The sequence below is a fragment of the Rousettus aegyptiacus genome, unplaced genomic scaffold (genome assembly GCF_014176215.1).
Source record: "Rousettus aegyptiacus isolate mRouAeg1 unplaced genomic scaffold, mRouAeg1.p scaffold_m13_p_2, whole genome shotgun sequence".
Classification (NCBI taxonomy): domain Eukaryota; kingdom Metazoa; phylum Chordata; class Mammalia; order Chiroptera; family Pteropodidae; genus Rousettus; species Rousettus aegyptiacus.
The window spans coordinates 79,478,105-79,496,962 of NW_023416295.1; the positions used below are offsets into that span (position 1 = coordinate 79,478,105).

At 33.9% G+C, this 18,858-nt stretch overlaps 1 protein-coding gene across 4 annotated transcripts in view; it reads left to right on the top strand.

Annotated features, from left to right (window-relative positions):
* Window positions 1–18,858, top strand: part of DPP10 (dipeptidyl peptidase like 10) — a 1,197,668-nt gene that overhangs the window by 844,132 nt on the left and 334,678 nt on the right. The window lies entirely within an intron of this gene.

Sequence of the window (18,858 nt, forward strand, 5' to 3'; positions counted from 1 at the left end):
ATGAAATTCAGTGTGTTTGTATGTATGCGTGTCTTTCAAGTTAGTGCTTATCAACTGCATGATAGTTTTGCTTCCTGGGGGACACTGAACAATGTCGGGAGACATTTTGATTATCACGGAGATGGGGGTGCTACTCACTTCTAACTGTTAGAGGCCACTAGCTGCTGCTAAACGTCTTAATATGAACAGTACAGCCCTCTCACAACAAATAATTATTCAAAATGTTAATAATGTCAAGGTTGAGAAATCCTGCAAATCCTGTAACTAGTTATGGCTTAGGCTGACAGCATATTCCATCCTTCTGGATATTGTAATCAGTCTAGAAGTGGCTCAGTCAGACAGAGCACAATCTTCTCCCCCCATCCCTATGGAAAGCATTGCTTTACTTTTTGTCCAAGCATTAACGGCTGGAGGCCATGTTAGTTCTCCTGATTGAAATCCAACCTAATTATGAGGTTAATAGTCACGATTAGAGTCTTTGTTCTTTGTATTTCTTTTTATTATTAATTAATAATATATTCTTTATGTCCTACTGTATGTATTTTTATAAATGTTTCATGAGTTATTAAAGAAATGCATCATCATTGTTATATTAATATGTTATTGCATTGGAAATTTATGAATATGATTGATATTATAGATAGCCATTTAGGTTTTCTATATATTTATAGCCAATTAAAAAACAATAAAGAGACATTCATTGATTTCTGTAATCTTAATGATTTTCCATAGTTGGGCAGAACTGATTTAGCTATTTGTGCATGTGAAAAGACACACACACACACACACACACACGGACACACACATGGACACACACAAGCAAATGTGCATCTATAAATAAAAAACTAAATTTTCTGTTTCTGTGATGTCCTTAATTCCATTAACAAGATACTGTCTTTTTTGTGTAACATATTTCTTTCCTAGTTAAGATTTACATTTACTAAATGTTTTATTCTCTTGATTTTACTTTAAAAATGGAACACTAGGCTAGCATAAAGCTATCTTTCACATATAGATCTATTCACAGAGGCTCAGAAATTAAATATATCCAGTATTTTGCTCCTGTTTCCTTTTATTAACCCCATTTATTTCTTTATTCCTCTTAAACAAAAGGACTGGCATTTTCAAAGATGAATTTTTTGAAGTGAGATTCTCAATTTTATTTAACTATGATGCATCCTTCATGTATCATTCAGATATTCAAGTTTTTGCCTTACAAGTTTCATAAGTTTCTGAAGCCTTGAATTCCAGCCTGGCTCTAACAGTTATTTTTCATATATCTTTAGATAAATATTATTTACATACTGTGGCTTCCATGTTTTTTTTTTTTAATAATCTGGTTATAGCGTTCAGCTCAATTTGCCTCAGAAATAAGGTGCAATAAAAAATATTAAGATACTCTGAAAAATATTAGTGGCATATATATGTGCATGTGTGAGAGAGATAGTGGTAGTATAATTTATACATTAGACTATAATGTGTACATTAGACAGCAGAAGCAAGAGCAACAAAAACAAAAATCGACAAGAGCAAATAAAAATTTTTATATAAAATTTCCTGGGTAATTTTACATTCAGAACATATTATTTCTCTGTAATTGGAGTTTGAATAATTATTTCGATCTTTACCATCAAAACTTCTGAAACACTGGCTCATTTCAAGGCCAAGTGAATTGTGTCCTTTTTCATTAAACAGAGTTGATTGAACACCTAATACTTATTACACTTTGAAATATGGGAAATAACAGGGTGAATCTAATTGGTTTCTTGTCTTCAAGAAGCAGCCAGTTTTGGTGAAGTTGAGTGACAGATGCCAAAATAAAGCTATATGCAGCATGGATATTGTGGAACAAACAGAAACACAGATAAATTCTTCTTGGTAGGATAGCTTAAGACAAGCTTCACTGTGGAAGAAATGTTTTTCTTGATATTTTATGTGTCTATGCTTGTCTTTGAGGACATAAAAATATTTGAGGACAATTTTTACTTTGAAGCTTCGTCCTGTACAAGCAAAGGTCTTTGGTAAGTGCTGTAGAAACTCTTCATGGAGACAGAACTGATAATGTTATTGCTGACTAGACTTAAGAGTGGCGTCTGCCAACACTTTGTGGGCTTTGTCTTTGCCAAGACCATTATTAGAATCACGCACAATTTGAAAAGCTGTACAAAACATCTTTAAGAGTTTTTTGGGGGATTAGAGATTACGAATATTTAACACAATTTAAATGTTGTCTTTATGTTTAACACTAAATTAATTATTTTTGTTTTCTGGAGGAATATTTTATTCACCAGAAAAGATGCTTTGCTGTCTCTCTCTCTCTCTCTCTCTCTCACACACACACACACACACACACACACACACACACACACACTTTGGTAAGCATAGGTATATGTTCTGTATTTCTAGGAAATATGTAGGAAATGTCAGTTATTGTTTTTTTTTCTTTTTAAAGTAAAACATAATCTGAGTAGAAATGTAACACATTTTGCCAATCAGTGGTTTTTCCTTGTGCTTACCTCTAAAATGCTACACTATTTGGAGATGTTTCTCTTAAAATTCCATGTTAAATTTCTCTTCTAAATGTCTCAGTAAATTTTCTATCAACTTCAAAAGTACAAAGTATTTTTTAACTTAATTGTAAAAAAAAAAATTAAGGTGCATAAAATTATATTTTTAGCAAATAAAAGCTCTTTGGCGATAATTTAGAAGAAAGAAACAGGCTCTGCAATAATAATCTGAAACATTTGGGACAGTGTTCTATTCAGAGCCAAGAGCATTGATTGGATTTCAAATTTCAGTTTATTTCTATGGCAGTGTGGCAAACTGTAAGAGTTCAGACTCTAAGAGTAGATGAACATAGGTTTGAGTTCTTGCCATGTCTGTAATTAAATATGTGTTGGCATGCTGTTTAATCTCTAAATCTTAGTAAGTTTCTCAATATTGTCATACTAAAATAATACCTTCTAAAAGAGTTGTTGAAAAAAAGGAATTATTGAGACAATCCAACAAGATTGTGTGTGTGTGTATCCTTAGCAGAGTGGCTGCTTGATTAGTGATAGCTGTTATCATCTTATTATTGTTTCATTGTTGTTAGTATATATTTTGAGAGAAGTAATACATTATTATACATTATTAAGGTTTCTCATTCTCTTCTCTGTATGTGTACAAATATTACTTGTTTGAAATGAGTATTCAGGATATCCTTGAAGAAAAGAGTGTGCCAAAATAAAGAAGAAACAATGTTCAAAGGGTATGGAAGAAGAAAGGGTACTTGCCTCTGTTTGAAAAAGCAGACTAACCCTGTCTCTCTGTTTAAATGACTTTCTTTCCCTGAAGTGGCCTGGTTCCCTTTAGCTACTTGAAAGTCACTAATTCATTTTTCATGACTTTGCTCAGGGCCATTTTCTTGATCAGACCTTTTCAAACTTTCATCATCTTGCACCTTTCTTTTATCCTCAGCTCTGTAGAGTTGATCACTCCACCCTTGAACCAAGGCTCTGCCATATCTAACATGTGCCCGACATTTAATAGATGGTGATTCTTTAAATGGAGGCTTAAGTATATATAATATATATATATATATGTATGTATATATTCTCTTAATATGCTGTAAATCCTTCCATTTTTTTTCTGTACCCCCTGAACCTAGCAGATTGTAAGAATCTCATATCTTTTTGATATGTGAATGAATATGGCAAACTCTCTATATTATAAAAAATGAACAGAAGTTGTCTGATTACTGCTGCATATCAAGTTACCTTGAGTTAAGATAGTAGCCTTTGTCCGCTATATTATTGAGCTATTTCTGCAATTAGAATAAACGATCAGAAAATGTGTCATGAGCCCTTGCTCTGAGCCCAGTACCCCATTTTGTGGTCCTGAAAACCTAATGGCATGCATTCATTTGAATAAACTGGAGTGAAACAGTCTTCTAAAGGTAATAAATCAACCTTTCTGAGGATGGCTCCATTACTGTAATTTTAATACAATAAATAACAATCTCAGATCACATATTTGATGGGCTTAGAAAGGGTGTGGACATGGTTTTCTATAGTCAGCTGGAGGGCATTGTTACTATAGCATTTACTTAATCCCTATGGAAAAGGGATTATGAATTTAAAGAGGCAGGAAAAGTAATTTGCTTTGTGAAAGCTTTAGGAGTTCTGATAACCTTTTTTTTTTTTTTTTGAAACTTACAAATGGGTTGGCATTGAGAATAGGATCATGCTGCTGATCATCAATAATAAAAGAAAATTTGTTTTGGTCCAGTCTTATCCTCACCCCTTTGCCACCACCCCACAATTAACCTCCTATTTGAGATGGCCTTCTGTCATCACTCTCATCTTCATAAAAAGTATGGTTATTTTATCTTTCCATAGCATATTCTTCTCTATTCTCCTTTTTTTTTTTATTCTTTAATTCCTCTAAATATCTATGCTTATTGTTATCAGTAAACTTTACTCTTCATCACCTCATTCTGTTCCTTCTACATGCTTGGTGTGCTTTGATATTTTTTTACCCTTCTTGCAATTTTTACTATTGTTCCACCTCTTTACTAAAGCAGTAGTTAGGAAACTATCTTAGTATTTCAATCCTCAATAATTGTCAAAGCTCCTGTATAGTCTATCCCAGTTGTTTCCAAATCCCACTGGTCAAGTTTTAGGCTCCGTTCATGGATATTAAATTTTGATACATCTAAGTTTGTATCAGGAATGTCTAACGTTATAAAACATTCGCAGTGCTTTTGATCATCAGTTGGGTTGGGGGTCAGAACATATGTATACTATATATTTTCTGCTTAAGTACTGACCTCTTTCATCTAATATAATTTAATGTTCATTGGTTCAATTATTTCAATTTTGGGGGTCTTTTAAGAGATATTGGAAACTTTTTGAGTTTTGAGGGTATATATTACGTTTTTATCTCAAACAAGGTAATAAATAAAATATTTTGAATTGAGTTAATTTTAAGGAGATAATTCTGGTTATTTGTTTCTACTGTTGTCCTTTTTAATTTGCTGCAAGCAAAAGTGTACTTTTCGTTCTTATGGTGAGGCACCCGTTTAATGAAAAGTATCATTGGATGGCGTAAATAAGAGGAAAGCAAACTTACTGACAATATTTTGGATCAGCTAAATAAGTATGAGGCTAGAGACAGAAGAGTCTGTGATATTTTTTTTCCAACAGTAAGACTGGCTATGTAATCATTCTGGTACAAAACATAAAAATGTTAGAAAGCCTACACGCGGGTGCATGAGCACACCCACACACAATTAATCCTCTTTTTTGCACAGTTTTGATACGTGGGGGTTCAGTTACCATGATTTAGCTAAACAGCATCAGTCCTCTAACACTATGGTTTAGATTTCAGTTAACATGGTGTAGTAGCCCAGTATAATTTGCATTCATACAAACTTTAATGACAGATCATCGGTCCACAAATCACTATGTAAATAACAGATGTATATCATGACCAATGACCAATCATATTACTTCTTCAAAGTCTATAATCGATCACTGCATATCTTTTATTCAGTTCACAGCAAAGCACATAGTTGTGTTTCCTCCTTTTATCAAATTAATAAACCCATATGATGTTTTACAAAAATAAGTACTCAAAAGAAGAAAATGCCAACGAAGGTAGAAATACAGCAAACAAGTGAAAAGTGATAATGCCTGAAGTGAAAATTGAATGGAATGTAAATGAAATTGTAGAAGCCATTGCTAATATGGGGACGTTAATGTCATTTTCATTCAAGAGCATCTAAATATGAAGCCAAATAAACTTAGGTAAGAGGGATTTATCGACATTAATGAGGAAGGCGGCTTTGACAAAACAGATGAAGATGTCCCCATGAAAGTATGCAGCATAGAAAACTTCATGCTAAAGAAACTCTCAGAGATCGTTCACGATATTTAAGGCGCAATAGAGTAAGTGTTGGAAGCAGATCCAAACTGAAAGGAGTGTAACAATTCACCAAGGCATAGAGAAAAAACTTGGTATCTTTAAGTTATACAATGAGAAACTAAAAGACAAGCAGTTCAAAATATTCTTAATAATTTTCCTACAAAAACAAAAAAATTAAATTTTAAACTTTAATATTTATAATGTTTTAAATTATATTACAGTGCAAAGTAAAATGACTTTATTGAGTGTGGAATGGTGATAAAAATCTGGAAACTCGATTAAGAAATGATAAGATCACTCTACAGTGACATGTTGAATGTGTCTATTCTAAGTCCCTACCTCTGATTCAGCATCACATATAAACTAAGGACTGTGATATTTTCTTTAAATTCCTGTCTACGAATTTAGCTGTAAAAGCTTAAGGGTTTGATGTGTTAACTGTTTTTGATCTTGAAACAAATAAATTATAAATAGATTATTTTTATGTATTTTTATAAAATGTTATTGAATATAACATAAACACTATATTAAAATGTTTACATGATATAAAGGTAAAACCATTGAGTTAAATGCCAGATTGTAGGTCTCAATTAGAAAACACCTGATTTTAGATAATTGACGGATTCTTGGACGTGCTCTTCAGTGCTCAAATATTAGATGTAGCATATCAACCACTTTAAACACTATTCATTATGGTCTGGTTAGAATCTTGATATGGTATTGGTGTTCATATACAGCAGAGGATGGCAGGTACTGAAAGAAGACAATAATGAAAAATGGAAAAGAGAACTAAGACTTGGAGAGTTTTAGAAATATGGAAAGCTACTTGTCTAATTTGAAATTTTCTTGTTCTAGTTCTAAAACTTTATTCAATTTGTGTGCACAGCTGTTTTGAAGTAAGGATTGGTATTCAGTTCAATTAATAACTTTTTCTACTAAAATGACAATTAATAATTCATTCTCCCAATAGTCAACTTAAATTCTAGATTTAATAATCTGTAAGATATGATGATTTTACAAGGTATAGGAAGCATGATTTTTCTAAAGTCTCATTGATGATTAAACACATGACTGCATGAAGTTAAATCAGAATACAATTTGTCGATAATTATGTACCAAAAATGCATACTTTTTAGCATAAGAGACTTCAGGTGTCATCTAATCTGGTTCCCTACATGACTTCATCTGTTGAGAAATTTCTATGAGAAAAGTGATATTTGAATTGGCTCTAAATTATGGTAAGACATTCCCCAATATTACTGTGAATATTCTTGGTGAATCACACTTTTGTAGAGTGTTGAAGGCAGAAAACGAAACTCTATTTCTGCTGTGTAGCTTCTTTACAAATGAAAGCCACCCTGTGATTTAACCACTTAGATAAGTTTCCAGCTGTAAAGTAGAAATATATTTTGCCAATTTCTACACGTTATAGGGCAGATTGAAGTTGTGACCCAGAGCTCTACCTAACCTCATCTCATGCCCAGATATTTTCTTCTGCAGCTGCTACTTATTTGTAATACAATTTTTATTGGCCCAAGTAGCTAGAATCTATCTCAATTCTTCCCTGGGGATTTCAAATCATGACATAGGTTCAAAAAAGTGTGTCCATGGATTCAAATGGAGTGCAAGTGATTAGAAGAGAACCTTTCTCGGCCACATTAATTGTGTAAGTGAATTGAAGTGTATTTGTAGATGATCTAGTTGGGTCTAAAAGAGCAGAGCTTCATTTCCTAAGTGTTCAGATTGATAAACATAGCTTTAGTATAGCTCATTTATGACTACAGTCTCATAGATAAATGTCTCTTTGATGCTTTTATCAATGAAAGGATGCTGGATAGGAAAGCAGATGGCCACTTAAATATTCATAATCCAGTGTCCCTTTACCTTAATCATATAGTAAACAACAGCTTGTACTACAGGGTGTGAAATACATTAAGAATATGGCTAATGTATTTAACTTAATTCAGTCAGGAATAGTTGTGAATTTTGAAGGTGGTAAATGACTGTCTTGTTGATATTGTATAAGCTATCACTAAAGAAAAAGAACAAAAATGGTACAGCATTTTCGCTGTCTAAATTTTCATTCAAACACAATTTAATATCTTTTGTAACATATATTTTATTAAATGCATTTTATACACTGCATAGTGCCAAACAGCTGACATTTATGCATCTTAAGACTAAAAGTCATATGTGTTTTATAGTATAAATGAATGTCTCTTTATATCATCAGGGGTTCAAACTGAAAAAGTGGGGAGATAGGCCTACTAATATGGATGAAATTTCAAATTAAACAAATACTATTATACAAAAAATTAGTATGAATAAACACAGGAAAGCACATTAAATAACACTAATCATTAGTGAAATGCAAGTTAAATCGCAATGAACTATGACTTCACATTCATTAGAATGGCTATTATAAAAAACAAACAATAGAAAATAAAAAGTGTTGACAAGTATGTGGATAAATCATATTTTTTATACATTGCTGGTAGAAATGTATAATAGAACAACTGCTGTGGAATATAGGATGGTAGTTCCTTTAAAAATTAAACATAGAATAATCATATGATCCAGAAATTCCACTTCTAGGTATATACCCCAAATAATTGAAAGCAGGGACTGGAGATATTTGTATGCCAATATTCATAGCAGCATTGTTCACAGTAGCCAAAATGTAGAAACTACTCAAATGACCACTGACTGATGAATAAACAAAATGTGGCATACATATACAATGAAACATTATTCAGCCTTAAAAAGCAACCAAGTTCTGATACAGGTTATAATATGGATAAATTTCAATAACATTATGCTGGCAGTAAGAAAGACTCAAAAAGGCAGATATTTTATGATTCTATTTATAAAAGATATCTAAAACAGTCAAATTCATAGGACAGAAAGTAGAATAATATGGTTATCAGATCCTGGAAATAAGGAGTAATGGGGAATTATTATTTAATGGGTAGTACTTTGAGATGATGAAAAACATCTGGAGATGGATAGTGGTTATGGTTGCCAATGATGGGAAGGTACCTAATATTACTGAACTGTATACTTAAGAATGATTAAAATGGGAAATTTTATGTTTTGTATATTTACCATAATAAAAAATAGTAAACATACTTTTATTTTAAAAAATATGCTCTAAAAACATAGCTAACAAAACAGAATTCCAGGAACTTTTACTACATATGAATAAATTCAATTTTATTTAGAGTTTAGGTGGCAGTTATTAGAAAGAAATGAAATTCTTATTAAAATATTATCTGGTTTTACAAACAGGCAGAATGAGTTTATTTATTAACCTTAAATAAAATATAAATGACATATATGTGTGTATATATGTGCTTGTGTGTATGTATCTGAGTAGAGTGCAAAATGGAGCTCTTAGTGAAAATCTTGAATAAATTACATTTGAACATATAAAATCTGTTAACAACTTTATAAAAGTAGAAATGATATGAAGCTTGATAAACATTTTAGATCACATTAGAAAATTTATGCTGCCCTTCTAAATTCTAGTTTATGCTGATTTGTCAAATTAAAGAGTTGCTGGTTTTGATTTTTACAGTAGTAATTGTGTACTTTCAAAAAGAAATACTTTAGGTGCTACTTATTTTAACTATTTTGTGAATCAAGTAGTTCTTTTCAACGTCATTTTTTTCCTTAGTATTATGCCCATAAAATAAACCGCCCGCCCTAGAAGAATTTGTCACTTAGAAAGAGGAAGTATGTGAGTGAGTGTGTGTGTATTTCCATGGATTATATGAAATGTTATATTAGTGACAAGAAAGTTTTTATTTTCTAAAAAATAAATGTTTCTTTCATTAAGATAATAAAGATTGTTGGACTGACATTGTTTTTCTCTTACATTGGTTTTCAGTAAGTTGAATGACATATTCAACTGCATGAACCATGTGGAGCTTCATTTATCTATTTTATTCCTTTCCTCCCTTTTTTAAAAATATATATTCTCTTTTTATCTGTATTTTCTGCTTTCTAATTTAATGTTATGCATATTTTATTATTTCACAGTTCAGTTTCTTATTTTAACTCCAACAATATTAGATAGCTAATAAACCCAGATATAATAAATTAAATTCTAAGTTAGTTACCAGAAAAAAATAATAATAAATAAATGTAATGTTAAGAGCCAAAGGAATTGTTAATTAATTGTGTTGTGTGAATCCAGAGACAGGAACATATACTTCCAGCAGGGTGCTTCTGCATGCTGTACTTTTTATGACTTTGATTTAGCTGTTTGATATGGGATTTGATAGTAAATAAAGACTTCATCATGTGAAATTATGAGGGCTGGAGTTAGGAAGGGCTTTTCTATGTGACCAATGTATGTATATTTGCAATTTGAAGTCAGATGAATGATTATATCTTCTAGGAAACTCTTCTAATTCTACCTGTTCATGTTTAGGATAAATGATTATTATGTTTTTTTGTTTCTTGCATTGGTAAGTGAAAGTTTTTTTGTTTCTTGCATTGGTAAGTGAAGGTTTTTTCTTCACAAGGCTTGGACTGTCATAAAGTCTTAGATTTAATGCAATAGACTCAGTTCTGCCTTGGATGGATATCAAAATCCAATTCCTTAATTGTAACTAAGTCCAGAGCTCCTAACACCTCACCAGGGCTCTTACCAGTCAGCTCAGCTGCCTACTACTTTAGACGTCCACTTTTATTCCACTTTTTTTTTTTTTTTTTGCAAGCACAACTATACTATAGCTTTGTGTGAATGTGTGACTGTGTGTATGTGTGTGTGTGTATTCCTAGGTGTTATTGTAGAAGTTTTTCTGTGTCCACCTAAATTTTGATTTTGTGAAATCAGAACTTTGTTTTATAATATTCAGTGGATAGTGGAACACTATTTAAGATTAGTAAGAGAGGAAGGAGATCAAAGTACTGTCTTCATAAGTCTTTTTTGATTATGTGCATGTGAGTAGATTACAAAATAGAAGACAGTAGATCAAGTTGCTATTTACTTAATGTTGATGATTACTGAGAGATATCAGTTCAGTTTAAAATTGAACACAAATCTAAAAAAAAAAATGTATTCTTTCTTTTTTGAATTTATACAGCTTCTCCCTGCAATGATATTAAAAACTGTTATCAAAGATTTTTTTTTTTTTCCTCAGAAGGGATTCATAATTGAGAAAAAGGGAAAGGGAAAAAATTAGCCTTTAACACTTGGCAGAATTAGCAATGTTTGGTTTATTATTTATGAAAAGAAGAGTTGTCTTTCACAGTTATATATACTGTATGACTTCAGTTTTACCTGAGATACAGGATTATAAAACTAGAGATAATAATGTCTAGGTAAGAAGGGAGGGTTTAACAAGGATTTAGGCTTTTGGTACATATCATAAGTTATTTTACTATTCATCCTTATTTAGTTCATCTTTTTTATTTTATAGTCATGCTAACAAAAAACCTTTTAAAATTAATAATATGTTCTAATAAGTCCTTTCTTTGATTTGGTGAGTTGGAGTTATGAGAGTCACATGATTTTCACTAGTGTCAGTGACTTGTATAAATATTTTAAAGTGAATTATTCAAGGCTTAAAACAATTTGAGCATGGTTTGTTAATGCTTTCAACCTTCAAGGCAGAAGATATACAAGTAGTAAATGCTCCCCTCCCAGACTTTTATCCCTTGGTGCTAAAAATTTATGATTAACAAGCATTTTGTTGATGTTGTTCTATAAAAGGAATGGTCTTCAAATTCTTAGACCTTGAACATGTGACAGTATTCTAAACACTTAAATTAAAAAATATTTTAATTCATTGGAAATTTGAGTGCTATTATGTGAATAAGCAGTGATGAACTGAACAGACATTGTCCTTGCTCTAACTGAGATTAGAATCTAGAAGGGAAGATGGATATTACATTTGTATTATAGATGTGATATATCATATGTAAAGAGAAGTACAGGGTTTTATGAGTGCTCGTATCAAAGTGATTTAAATCAAGATGACAGTTTTCAAATGTTGTTCCCAGACAAGAAGCACTAGCTACACCAAAAAATTTCTTAGATATCCAAATTCTAGGACCCTGCCTCAGACCTAATGAGTCAGAAACATTAGGGCAATCTGTGTTTTTAACAAATCTTCCATGTGGTTCTGATGGCTAAAGTTCGAAAATAAGTAACCTAGTCTAGGTTTTCTCAACTTGGACACTATTGATATTTGTGACAGATAATTTTGGGTTGTGGGAACTATGGTTTTCACTGTAGTCTGTTGAGCAACATTCCTGGAATCTAACCACTAGATTCAGGTAGCACCTCCCAGTCGTGTAAACCAAAAATGTCACCAGATATTACCAAATGTCTCCACCAATTGCCCTCCCCACCTGCACACACCAGATAATGTTCAAAGGACATGCTTTGACCTTTAATTTTTTATAGTGCAAGGTAAAAAAGCTCTGAAATAAGTAAAAAGGAACTCTACCATGTTTATTCAACACGAGAGTCCTAAATAAATTTAATTTTAAATCTAGACAGAGAGGATCTAAGTTCTGGTCACTTTAGTTTCTCATTTATTTATTTCTTTTTCTTCTTTCAACTTTTTTTTCTTTTTTCTTCTCACTTTTCTCCTACTCCCCATCTGTATATTTCTTTCTCCTCTCTTTTTCAAAATATGGGGTAAACAAGTACTCATAGGTTAGTACTGTTTTAACCTTAAATAGTGACTCATTCTGTTCATGTTTCAGACTTAACAATTTGAAGAATCTCATGTAATTAAAATGAGATTTATTTTCATATAAATCAGATGGAGTCACCTGCTCATTACTGCTCTTTGAACATAAGAAAGTAAAGGCTGTAATTTTCATTTTGTCTTGCATTAATCATACATCAAAGTATTCTTATCAATTAATTATATAGAATCCTGTCAATCATGGACTACCTTGGGCATTCATTTTTTCCCAAGCTTTTTGCTATCGTTAGTCATTCACTGTATTTCAAAACCTTTTCCTAAGCCCTGGTTATGGTGTAGGAAGATGTTCCAGTTTCTTATGTCTGAAGCAAACTCCAAAGTATTTTACTTTTCTTGATTTCAAATCATAGCAGGTCCTGTTTGAGGACAGATTGCTAAGAGCCAAGTAGATAAAAGTAGTTGGATATCACTACAAGTGTAGCAGTAATGCATTCTAGTAGGTCCATAAACCTATGTGCACTTGCGAAAATAGTTAGACAGACCTGGATAATTGCACAGTTTAGTTATGCTAGCAGGCCCTTAACGGGATTCAGTTCTCATTAAGGTTTGGCTGATACTAACTGATAAGGGTTAGTGAAGGTCAAGGATATTTTATCTCTACTAATAGATTCCAGAGCAGAATAGTGGTAATATAGCCATATGCCAAGAGATCATAGATACAATGATGATGATGGTAATGGTAATAAGAAATAATACGTAGTTGGAACAAGCTTTAGACAGATATGTTTCAAAGAGAACAGAGGTTTGAAAGATATGGCTGGTATTAGAATAAACATAATATCTAGATTTTGGATAAAAGATTTTAGGCATAACATCACTAGAATTTTTTTAAAGACCTTTTTATTGGTGACAGTGTAGAACCATGGTGGGGAAGAGAGAGGCCCAGTGCCAGCCAGCCTCAACCCCTCAGGGCAGGTGCAAAATAGAAAAAGAGAATCACAAGTACAGGGTTAGAGATTCAATAAATTGTGGTCAGCAGGGGTAGACCCTGCTCATAGTCTCACACTAGCTCCCAGAATTCTCAAAGATACAGATCGTTTAAATCTGTGATCCCTTAGGTTCATTCATGAAAATAAAATCTCATGCTCCTAATGAACCCAGAAGCAGAAGACAGGTAGAGGATCAGGGACAGTCAGAAAGGAGATAGCTGAAAATCATCAGATGAAAACAGGCAGAAAAAAGAGAGGAGAGACACTTAGGAAAAAGCTTTCCAGAGACTTCCTGGAACAACCAGAGGGGCCGAGACAGTCAGAAAAGAGACAACTAGAAACCCATTGAGGCAGAGAAAAGACAGCCTGAGACATGCTAACTCAGTTTCTAAAAGCAGTGTTTCTAATTCAAGAGCACCCTTTGACAATCAATGTAATCCAGACTGAGATCGCAGAAGCGCTCACACACTCACGTGAAGACACAGCCATGTGTAACATATTTATTTATACATAAAAGATATAAGTGCCTTCTGGAAATCAGTAAAGGGATAAATAGCTATGGGAGGGGTCTGGGTTCAGGGCAGAAGTTCGAACTATGAGCACATCGAATGTTTTCCACGCAGCATGGAGAATAGCATTGTCCACCCCTCATGTTAAAAAAAAAAAAAAAAGTTTGCCTCATAATAAAATTATCATGAGGTGAAACATAAAAGAAATGACAGAGTGGGTGGGGAGCCCAAACCAGGATTTGGGGCTGGGGGAGATGGGAGAAGAAAAACTAAGCCCCCTCGAGTTCTCTGTTCCAAGAATACTGGGGTTAGTAGTCGAAGCCTCAGTCCTTAAAACTTCGTTGATAGAATGTCAAGCCCAAAGCAACCTCTCCTTGCTGTTTTTCTAGAGAGAATGTTGGGGTGCCAAGGGGAGGGAGAAGTTGGCATAGTAGGCTAGGGAAGGGTGACAGACCTTAAATAAAAAGGCCAGGATTTGAGGATGGGTGTTCTGAGGAGAGAAGCCACACTGAAAGGTTAACTTTCCCCCACTTCTCAATTGATTCTACCATCCACTTGAGTCTAACTCACTGTTGAAGATAGAAAGGAGGCAAAATGGGGGAGGGGAGACCAAGGAAAGGCTCTGAGGTGTCAGGGTCACAATCCCTCTGGAAGGGTTCTGTCCCACTGGCCTCTACCCCACATTTGGCAAACTCGATTTCACCGCATTTATAGAACGCTCCAGCATGACAGGCATCACAGCGCCCCCTGCTGCCTGAGTCAGAGAGAGCCAACAAGGAAGGCCTGGAGGGGAGGGTGGAGAGGTAAGGAGTCTTGGGATAATACTGTAATCAGAAAGGAGGGCTGAGGACTGAATTTGGAGGGATCCCTATGAGGTGAAATCAGTTTTTCTGGGAGGAAGTAGCTAGACAGTCAGAAGGGAGATTCACATTTCAGAGTAAATCTAGTTGAGGGGAAGAGATTATCATAGGGGACATCAAATTACCCGCTAAAAGAGGCTCAATTCAGAGAACTATCTGACCTCGCTGACATGTTGTATAAATAAGCTAAGGTCTGGGAAATAGGGATAATCAGTCTAGGTGGGTGTGGGAGAGATTATCTGGGTGTGTGTAGCATTTCCTTAATGAGCCTCTCTGGAGAAGACACCAGTCCACTGCCAGCCCCCCTTTTCCCTCATCCCTTTCCATCCATTCCCAGAGGTTGAGTTGAGGTGAGAGGAACAACAGGCAACTTGGAGTGTCCCTCCCACCCCCTACCTCCAATGTCGCTATCACTCTGGCCCCACAGGGCCACAGAAACAAAAGAGGGTATGAAACACAAGAAGGTCCTCTTGTTTAATGGTAGCGGCAGCAAAGGGTCAGACAGAAGAGCCAGGGAAGCCACAAGGCCTGCTTTCTCTTTTCTCCTCTCTCTCTTCCTCCTTTTCCAAATCTCTCTCTTTCCTATGTGTTTGTTTTGTACCTAAAGAGTTCACAAAGCAAGAAGAGAGGGATGAGTTCAGGGGGTCGGAAACTGGTCACTGCCTCCACGTTGGGCTCCCTCGAACTTAGAGACTGCCAAGAGGAAGGTGAAGACAAAGTAGGAAGGGTTAATGATGTGGAAGGGGTTGTGGAGGTAGGACTTGAACTCGATTTTATGTAAAGAGTGAAGCTGTCAGATTTGGGGGGTGCATCTTGGCTGGTCTGGAAAGGCAGGAGAGGTAGCAAGGGCTGCAGCACCAAGTGGAACCATCTTTCTTACTAGATACTGTCCCTAGTAAATCTCTCATCTCTGCCACTGACTTGGTCTGCACTCTCCATCGTAGGAGATCTTGCCACCCAGTTTGTGAGTCACCAGCACACTCCAGATGTTCCTTATCTTTTTGGAGCTTGTTGATCTCAGATGCCAGTTCCCCATTTTCTTTCTCCAAATGATCTGTCTCCACCTGGAGTCAGTCACCTCCTGAGGATTCCTATACTTAGCTAATGCCAATTTGTTTCCTTCCCCAGAAACCTTCATTTCTCCTCCTCCTGAGTAAGACTCTCCTCTTGAAGTCTCCTGGGCAGACCTAGTTAACAGCTTCTCTCTTTCTTAACTCAACTATACAACTATGCACATTTTAAGAAGATTATATTTTTTATAATGTTGAAAATGGGAGATTATGCAAATATAAACATAGCATTCTCTATTTAAAAAAAAAATGCTATTTCTCATTTAACATCAAATCCTGTGCAATAGGGACCAGTGTTCTCATAGTTGTCTTTCTCATAAAGAATATGAGGCTCATAGATTGCAATTTGACAGAAATGACAAACCTACTAAATGACAAACCACAGGCCAGGGATTTCTGACTCGGAAGCATCTATTCACAAAGTCTTCTGTTTAAAGGGGATTATCACTTCAAATATGTTCATTAAAAATCAATAGTATAATAAAGAAATTATCCAGTTATTGAGGATAAATAATTAGAACTAGATGGGAAAGGCTAAAAATTTAGAGTTTAAATATATATAATTAAGTCTTTAAGAAAGTTCTACTAAAAAAGGTTCTATTTCAATATGACTGTAACTTCCAAAATTTTAGTTAAGTGTTATTAAAAATGCATCCTCCTAGATTTCATCATTATGCCAAATTCTTTTAAAGCATCCTGCCTCTTCTAGCTCCTTTATATATGATACAATCATATATATATACATGATTTTCATATATCATATAATATCATTATATGATAAAATGTTTGGAGGTATTGACAAAATTGTCATTTCCACTTTACTATTTTTATTAATTATATGTGAGAGAAATTACTTAGCTAAAAATGTTGTCAGTGGGAGATAGCTGAAAATTTAAAAAGTACAGTCTTCTGAATTTAGGTAACATGATAATTATCTTTTAAGTATTTTACTCACTTTCAATAAGCAGAATTTTTTTATGTACTGGTTAAGTTTAAATACTTTTTATTTAAGATGGAACATTATGTATTAAATGATGAATACAATGTTAATACTTATATGTTTCTGTACAGATAAATTTGGAACAAATGTATCATTTTTTGAAGGAAGAAAGTATAAGCTACCTAGGGGAGGGTGTGTGTGTGTGTGTGCTGCATATTCATTAAATCCCAAAAAGATTGAACTGAAAATGACCTTAGAGTCTTTCTCATCTACCTAGATCACTTTACTGGTTAATGAATGAGAGCTAGGAGAGCTTAGCTTAAATTAAGGATTTAAGTTCACGTGGTTTGTTAGTAGCAGAGCCAAGACAAGAACACAGATGGTATCATTCAATTCACTTCTCTCATCACCCTGCCTGCTCTTTAGTTTTATTTATATTAATTTATACTCACTTAGAACAAAAATACTTATGATACTTTTGTTGTCCTGCTATGTTTGATCTTGAAGGGTAATTACATGGGCAAACTTGATGACTAAAAGCAGGAAATTTTATTTGTGCAACATCAATTTATGATGACTCTCAGTGACCATCTGAAAATGCTATAGTGTGCTTAAAAAGCTAGACCTTCACTTTAAACAAGTTGATTAAATAGGACCTGTGCTCCCACCCTTTCTAATCTCTAAGAGTTTTCTCTTCCATTCAAGTTGACTGAATTTAGTTCACCATAAGTAGGACTGTCCCTGTAATTGCTTCATGAGTTTAAGTGCTCAGGATACCAATGACACACACGACGACTGAACTCCTCCATAATTTCAGACATGGAAATGGGCTGTGCTTCCACCTGCATAGTTTATGTGCCTGCCTCCATAGTTCCTCATCATATCCCAGTCTTCCTCACTTTGTAAGCCTTCATTATTTCCATAGACACTTTTCTTTTTAAACTCATTTTTAAATTCTCTAAATGTTTGCACTTTTTGGATAAGATCTGTAAATGTTTTGTTGTTTTAACATCAAAATAATAAAGAATAATAAAATATAAAATGATCAATAATAAAAGAAAGAAATCCTGCTATTATTAATATCATAGATGGACCTTGAAAGCATTAGCTAAATGAAATAAGTTCGACAGAGAAAGACAAATACTGTATGATCTCACTTATATGCAGAGTCTAAAAAAACAAGAATCAAACTCATTGATAGAACAGACTGGTGGTTTCCAGAGGCGGAGGGTGGGGAATCAACTACAGTTAATAATACCAATATTTTATATTTCAAAGTTGCTAAGAGTATATCTTAAAATTTCTCATCACAAGAAAAACAATTATAACTATGTGTGGTGATGGCTGTTAACCACATTTACTATGGTGACCATTTCACAATATATATACATATCAAATCACTGTTTTACACCTGAAACTAATATAATGCCATATGTCAATTATTTCTCAATAAAATATTAAATATGAGTCAATGCTACTATAACCCCTTTAAATATACTGTTGGCTGTGTATAATCATGAAAAGAAAGGTATTGTAGTGTTGTGAAATTTTCTTTTTTAATTTTTTTATTAGTTTCAAATATACAGTACATTGATTAGACATTTATATAGCTCATAAAACAATACCCCTAATTGCTCCTTCTCTCCTCTGGGTTTCCACCTAGTCAATATATTAATGCTAACTGCATTACCTATGCTGTGCTCTCCATCCCTGTGACCATCTATCAACTACCAATTTATACTTTTTTAACCCTTCACCTCATTATCCCAGCTCCCCAACACTCCCTCCCCTCTGTCCATCACCAAATTGTCCTCTATATTTGTGAGTCAGATTTTGATTAGTTTGTTCTTTTTATTCCTTAGGTTCTATAGATAAGTGAGATCGTATGGTATTTATCTTTCTCTGTCTGACTTAT